This window comes from Dromiciops gliroides, chromosome 4, assembly GCF_019393635.1.
Source record: "Dromiciops gliroides isolate mDroGli1 chromosome 4, mDroGli1.pri, whole genome shotgun sequence".
NCBI classification, from domain to species: domain Eukaryota; kingdom Metazoa; phylum Chordata; class Mammalia; order Microbiotheria; family Microbiotheriidae; genus Dromiciops; species Dromiciops gliroides.
In genome coordinates, this window is record NC_057864.1 from 279,826,286 (window position 1) to 279,834,522 (window position 8,237).

Consider the following 8,237-nt stretch of genomic DNA (forward strand, 5'->3'; position numbering starts at 1 on the left):
AGAGTAGCTGTGAGAATAAATTGAGTTAATTATATAAAGTGCTTTGCAAAATTTGAAGTGCTAAATAAATGTCAGCTATTATTATTTCACTTTTCAGGCTATCTTGACAATAGAATGAATATGTTTAGAACTGATCTAATTCATTTTGAAATGACTAGTATTTGTAATATGTTGTGCCCTTTGAGTTTCAAATCCCATTTTCCCCATCTAAAATAACAAATAATTATGCATTACCATAATATAACTTTAAAAAAAACCCATACCACCTAAATAGGTATTCTCTCTCCATAACAATTAAAATATATTTTATTTTATAACATTTAAACTGCTAGACCACCTTCAAATTTGTGTTATTTTTGTCTCAGACCTATGAATTAGGTACAGCAGATATGACTGCTGCCTTTTTATAGAAGAGGAAACTAAGGTAGATCGAATTTGTTATTAGTTACTTAACTGGGTAAAATTGGGACTTTAAATATATAGCTAGAAAGATCTTTATGGATCATCCTCTTCAATGTACAGATTTGAATTTGTAAATTAAGTCTCAGAGAGCTTCAGTGACAGACAAAAAGCCAAATATCTAGAAAGAGACAGGCAGGAACTCAATTCCAGGTTCTAAAACACCTTCCTCTAGTGCTCTTCTATAAAACCAGGTCTGCTGACTCCCAGGTCACTATACCATAGTGCCTCTCTTCATCCATTTCTAAATCCAATTCTTCTTCAATATGTGGTCATCTCTTTGCAGCTTTTAGTTTCTATATACTATTGTAATTTAGGGATGTGTACACAGAAGACTGCCTTCATAGGCAAAGCAAGTGCAGCCAATTGAATATATTTAGTCTCAAGAAAGTTCCTTAGCACTGTTTTCTGTCCATGGTCCTGACCCCAGCAGCAAATTACAAATAGAGCAATTCCTACTTGATAGACAGTTATGACAATTACTACAGTAGTTGAGGAGAGTGAGGTGAGAAACAGAGCTAACATTTGTTAAAAGTTTGGAATGGGGAATTATAAATTGGAACAAATAGCCATTCTTATTGTAGAATGATTGCTTTCACATTTTATTACATTGTCTACAAAGAGACTAATGACGCATATTTATCAGAGAGGTATGCACAAATCCAATTTCATGAATTAAAATGATGCAGATATTTTTATTCTATTATTCTGTCTCACAGTTACAATTACATTATATATTCACAACATTCTTTTCCATGATTAAGTGTACATTTAGATGATACAACAGTATAGTTGTCGATGTATTGACATAGTATAATATATCAAGAATTTTTATTTCAACAGTGAATATTCCCTTGAATAATGCATATTTCAACCCCTATGCTCATTAGTAGATATTCTTCATGAATTGTTGTGGCCAAAAGCATCACTTTGTGACTAACCATCTGGTAATGAACTTCTATGAATTTAATTAGACTGATCCTCTAATGACAAACACACAATTTGCGTGAGATTCCATTAAACTGAAATATGAAACCCTAAGTCATGCCCATGTCATATTGAGACATCAGCTTAAGATCTTTTTTATTTTAAAAAGATATAACTAGCTTAAATAATCTATTGATTATACTTAGGAGGTAGATCATTTTATACATGATATATAAATTGAAGGACTATCTTACTTTTGTATTTATAGCTCCAGCACTTAATGTTTTGCTTTGTGCATAGTAAACACTTAACAAATTCCTCATTCATATGTCTTTTATATATTTAATAATGCTTTTCATCTACAATTAAAATAGCAAGTCTGTGTTTCCACCAAAGCATATAAGACCCTAAGTCATGCCCATGTCATATTGAGACATCAGCTTAGGATCATTTTTTTAAACTATAAAAAGCTATAACTAGATTAGATAATCCATTGATTATACTTAGGAGTTTCTGGTCATCATAAAACAGTGTCCAGCAGTGGTTTCTTAAGGAATATCAAAAATATTCAAATTTTTGAAAACATGACCCATTTCAAACCTTAAGAATGGCACAGAACATATTAATAAATGTAAAATTATAACTCCCTATCTAAAATAATAGCAATGAAACAAAATGTGGCATATGACTACACTGCAATATTATCAGACCATAAAAAATAACTAATATTGTTGTTCCATAATAAGTGACCCTGGTGCAGGCCCTCATAACCTCATGTCTAGATCATTGCAATAATCTGCTCGTTGGTATCCTTGCCTCCAATTTCTCCCAACTCCAGTGGATCCTCCACTTAATGACTTTCCAAAATCATAGATAAAATCATGTTTCCCCATTTTTTTTCTATTGAATAAATTACAGTGGCTTTGTGTTCCCTGTAGCATTGAATAAAAATTCTTCCATTAGGCTTTTGAATCTCTTCTCATTACCTTGTCCCCCTCTAGCATCTCCAGTCTTTTTACACATTGCCTCCCTCCAAGAATTCAATGAACATGTTACACAGGGCTCTTTGGTCATCTCTACCTCCAAAACCTATGAATTTTTACTAACTGCTACCTCATGCCTGGAATTCTCTCCCTCCTGTTCTCTCCTTCCTGGCTTCTCGGTTTTACTTCAAGCCTCAAATCCAATCATACCTCCTGCAAGAAGATTTTTCTATTCTCACTTAATCCTAGTGTTTTCCATCTGTGATGATGTCTAATTTATTTTTTATAAAATTTGATTGTAGGGGCAGCTAGGTGGCATAGTGTATAGAGCACTGGCCCTGGAGTCAGGAGGACCTGAGTTCAAATCTGGCCTCATACACTTGATACTTACAAGCTGTGTGACCCTGGGCAAGTCACTTAGCCCCAATTGTCTCACCCAAAAACCAAAAAAATAAAAAATAAAATTTGATTGTACATAGCTGTTTTTATGCTTTTTAGCTCTTTCATTAGAATTTGAATTCTGTGAGGGCAAGTCCTACCTCTGTACTCCCAGTGCCTGGCACCTAGTAGTTGCTTAATAAATACTTGTTCCTTGCCTGTTTACAATAAAACATTGAGAGAAACATGAGAAACCATATGAACTGAAGCACAGTGAAACTAGCAAAACCAAGAAAACAATAAGCAAAGCGACTGCAACAATTTAAACAGAAATAACAATAAAACAAAAGTCAATGTTGTCTCATCATAAAAAATAAAAATATGTTCTTACTCTCATTGCAGAGATAGCAGGAAATGTGTATGGAATATGTCATGTGGTATTAAACTTGCTCTCTGTTTTATTTGCTTAAATAGAACTCCCTTTTTTGTTACAAGGGAAGGCTCAATGAGTAGGGAGGAAAATTATTCACACATATGTATGTATATGTATATATATATATATGTGTGTATTTGACAGGGTTCCTTCATTTTATACATGATATATAAATTCAAGGACTATCTTTTATAGCTCTAGCTTTTAATGCTTTGCTTTGTGCATAGTAAACATTTAACAAATACTTCATTCATATGTCTTTTATATATTTAATAATACTATAATTAAAATAGCAAGATTGTGTTACCACCAAAGGGATTTTGATGCCAAGTGGTAATAGAAATAAATCTATGATCGAATTTATTTTGCTTTTAACACAATAAGGTGCATAGAGAATGAAATAACTTTAATATCATGTTAAAAGGGCTCTCTCTCCAAAGGACCTTTGCACAGAATTTAAAAGATACACATATAGAGATGTGTGTGTTCAGCTATTCTACTGAAGTCCCATTCTACTTGGCATTCTCATTGACTCAAACACATTAATTCCTCTACAAGGAGTCAGCAGAACCCAATAGGTAAAAGACTTATATTGAAAATGGCTATCCCATTCACTAAGTTACATCAATTATCAAATGGTCAGCGCAGAGAATAAGCATGTCAGGTGCAGCTAGGTAGAGCAGTGGATAAAGCACCAGCCCTGGATTCAGGAGGACCTGAGTACAAATCTGACTTCAGACACTTGACACTTTCTACCTGTGTGACCCTGGGCAAGTCACATAACCCTCACTGCCCTGCCAAAGAGAGGAGAGAGAGAGAGAGAGAGAGAGAGAGAGAGAGAGAGAGAGAGAGAGAGATACAGAGACAGAAACAGAGAGAGGGAGAGAGAGGAAGAGAGAGAGAATAAGCATCTCAATGTCTCCTCAAAAGAACACCACCACTCAAATGGTGTAATTCCTAGAACCCAGTAAGTTTCTAATACTATTCACATAATCACTTTAAGTACTTATATATTTCGTTTTACAAGTGCTATTTAATTTTGAAGTTTTCTCTTTGTTATAAGATCTATAGATAGAGAAGGTAGGATGATGTAGTAGAATGAGCACTGGATTTGAAAATGGAAATTCTGGGTCTCAATTATGGTTCTTTCACTAACTACCTTCATGATCTTGGTCAAGTCCCTTAATTTCTCTTTCAATTTACTTATTCATAAAATGAGAGTGTTGTACTAGGTAACTTCTGATGTCCCTTCCACATAAAAAAATCTATGATCTTATTCTTCCAAATCAAAATTGATTCTTCTACGGACAGGAAATTTTCAGTTACATTTCTAGATTGTTTTGATTTTTTTTTTTGGCTCTGATAACAGAGGATATGAAATGATACCAAAAGCAACTGATACATATACATTGTGAAATCTCCAACAGCTATGGTGATCAATGTCATAATTTTATTAAATATACTAATGTGGACTACACAAGATGTATATTCACAAAGAACTTGAAATATATAGCTGTAGTAAAAATTGTATTCTCCAACTGAAAGCCTTAAAAATCAGAATTTCAATCACCCCTTATCCAAATCTATTCACAATCAAATAACCAGAGCAAAGACCTTTGACAAGGTAGTCTCTCAAAATAAAGTGCCCAATGTCTTGCCACCAAAACAGTGTCTGTTGATGAGATTTTTGCTGTTTTGGAAATTTAGTAGCTAATATTGTCATATCTAGATACATAATAACAACACTGTCTCATGATGATAGGTACAGTCAATAGCTAAAGAGCAGAATTTATATTTTTGTAGTGTCAGAGAGTTAAATATTTCAAAAGTTGTAAATCATGATAGGATTTTTTAAACAAAATTATTTTATTTTTATGGGGCAATGAGGGTCAAGTAACTTGCCCAGGGTCACACAGCTAACAAGTAAGCATCAAGTGTCTGAGGTCGGACCCAAACTCAAGTCCTCCTGAATCCAGGGCTCCATCCACTGCACCACCCAGCTGCCCCCAATGATAGGATTTTTTTAATGTTTTGTTTATTTAGGTTTCAAATCATGCATGATTTTAAAATATGTTAAAAGCACAATTTCAAAGCTAATGATTATATAAATTTTAAAAACTCAGTGAACATTGAAATAATTGATCATACAATCAATTTTTAAAATGTAGATAATAGGACATAGCATAGTGCCCTGCTATGTAAGGCTTGGTCAACAAATATTTGTTGATTTAAATTATCTGAATGAAAATCATCAGACCTGTGAATATGTATTGTTAGAAATAAGGTAAACAATCTGTGCAGTATCATGAGAAAATATAGAATTTGGTGTGGGGGATGCTTAATTGGATTAAATTGTAGTAGACTCATTATGAATGAGTGAAATGACTAATAACATTGGTTACCAAATGCTGAGATGATATATTATATACTATCACACCATTTTATCTATAATAGACAGTAATGAACCAGTTGTTTGGAAGGTTGACACAATTCAATAACAATATTAACAGTGATTTTTGGTGATTCCTTATAGCTGCATTCATTATATGAAGCTGTCCAGTAGTAATGCTTTGAATACTTACTGAGTGATACTTACAGTCAGTATTGAGGCAGCATTTTTGCAGAGAGAAGAGCAATGACTATAGCCTTAAGATCTGGTACAAAGCTCACCTCTTCCACTTACTCACTGTGTGAATTTGATCAAATTTATTGAGCTCCTTAAAGTTCATTTTCCTCATCTGTAAAATGAGGGGGTTGGACAAATTGACCACTGAGGTCCCTCCCATGAATATATAGATTCATATCCATATTTGAATGATTATAAGGCATTGTTCAATAAATATGTAACTTTCATTACTGGGAGTCAAAATGAAAATGAAAAAGTTTGTATTATCCAGGATCCTTTCATGCAATTTTAGAGGGAGGACAAATTAAAGGAATAAAATAATTGACATTTTGAAAGTGTGTAAGAGATAGGATCTTATATCTTTAACTGTGGAATAGAAGTGTTTAAGTGGAAAAGAACTAGCTTTTTTATTCTTTAAGACCTACACTATCTAGTAGACTCAGTAACCTTTTTCTCAGTTTCTCCCTAGGCATGAATTTCTATCTAATAAATGACCACCAATTCCCCAATAAATGGGAAAAAGTTTCCATGAAACTGCCTGTGGGAGAGAATAATGTGGAGGTATGTTGCTAGACACCATTTCCTCCTAGAGACTTTCTTCTAATTCTAATTAGAAAGTCATCTTTTTTTTTTAGTGAGGCAATTGGGGTTAAGGGACTTGTCCAGGGTCACACAGCTAGTAAGTGTTAAGTGTCTGATGCCGGATTTTAACTCAGGCACACCTGGGGCCGGGCCGGAGCTCTATCCACTATGCCACCTCGCTGCACCTGGAAAGTTATCTTTTTCTGCAAGAAAATTATTTGTTCATTCTCTAAGTATAAGTCCATATTAAATTAATGTTTTCCCTTCTTAGGAAACTATGTAGATATATACACAGAAATATATTATACATATGTACAGGTATAGGTATATATAAGTATATTTATATATACACAATCTATTTTCTTCCCTCAAACTCCACACTTTAAAAAATCCCAGGCTTTAGGCAAAGATTCTACCTATCTGTGTAACCTTTAGTGACCATAGTACCATTAAGATACTTTTAATATTCCCAAGATAACATAAAAACAGTAAATATATGTTAGAATAATTTTGAGAACATATGGAGAATACAGAATGATCAAATTCTTAAAGCAAGAAAGAATGATATAGTGGATCAGTAGCCAATATGAGGTAAATAGCAATAAGATAAGAATGTTACCACTTTTGTTCTCAGCATCCAGGATAGACACTGACATTCTGCATTGGTTACTTTCCCCAGCCCTGATATCTCAATCCCTGATCAGAACAATGTTCATGGCAACAGCAGCTTTCCATTCCTCCCACTATGCCCTATGTATTATTCTTCTGCTCTTTCTTGATATACCCTAGGTTGAGATGCAAATTCCACATTCCTTATCATGTCCAACTCCTTGTACTTGATCACCTATTATTTTACCTTATGTTTAAGCTCCTTGTTTTCTTTAGAAAGAAATGAAAATAAAGCTATCTCTTCATACAAAGTTACAGCCCCCAGTTCTTGAATCAGACTACACTGAAGATTTCTTGTTCATTTTATAGGCATCCATCTCAGTCAGCTGTGTTACAATTTTCTGATTAAGAGTATCCAATGTACAACTAAGAGTGACTCATGAGAAATATATAGCTATATACACATATGAATATGTAAGTATGTGTTTACATGGTTTTCAGTCATATGTGTATATACATATATATGTGTATATATGTATGTTTGTATTTTTATAGGTCAATCATATATACTGAATTAAATTCATTATTATACTGTCTTATAATGGAGCTAAGGGTTCAGTTCTAAAATATTATTAATGTCTAAAACATTGACCCCATTACACAAAGCTCCAAGTCTATAAAGTCTTAGGATGGTAAATTAATGCTTCATTTTTCAACCCCCCCCCCAAAAAAAAAGGATTAAGAGCACCGTGGTTTTCTCATCACTTGGAACAAATCATGTTTTGAAAATTAAATTCAGTCAGTACTATTTGCCATGATGTTAGTCACTGGAGGAAAAATAAGGGAGTTTAAAAAACACTTTATATTAGCATTGGTTTGATGAATTAAGATGGTTTCTGGTGTCAGATACTTCCTAGTTGTGTGACCCTGGGCAAGGCACTTAACCCTGTTTTTCTCAATACCTCATCTGTAAAATGAGCTTAAAAATTAAATAGCAAACCACTCCAGTATGTTTTCCAAGAAAATCCCAAATAGCTAGGAAGAGTTAAGATGACTGAAATATGACTGCACAACAACATAAAGAATATATTTGAAAAACGTGAGAAAACACCTTGTTGATCTCCTTCCATTAAAGAGATGTCTTCATTTCCAAACTAGGAATATATAAGGCAGAGAAAGAAAACTATAGAATAAAATCACTAATACATATTGAAGCAAGAAATATAGAATAAAAAATTAA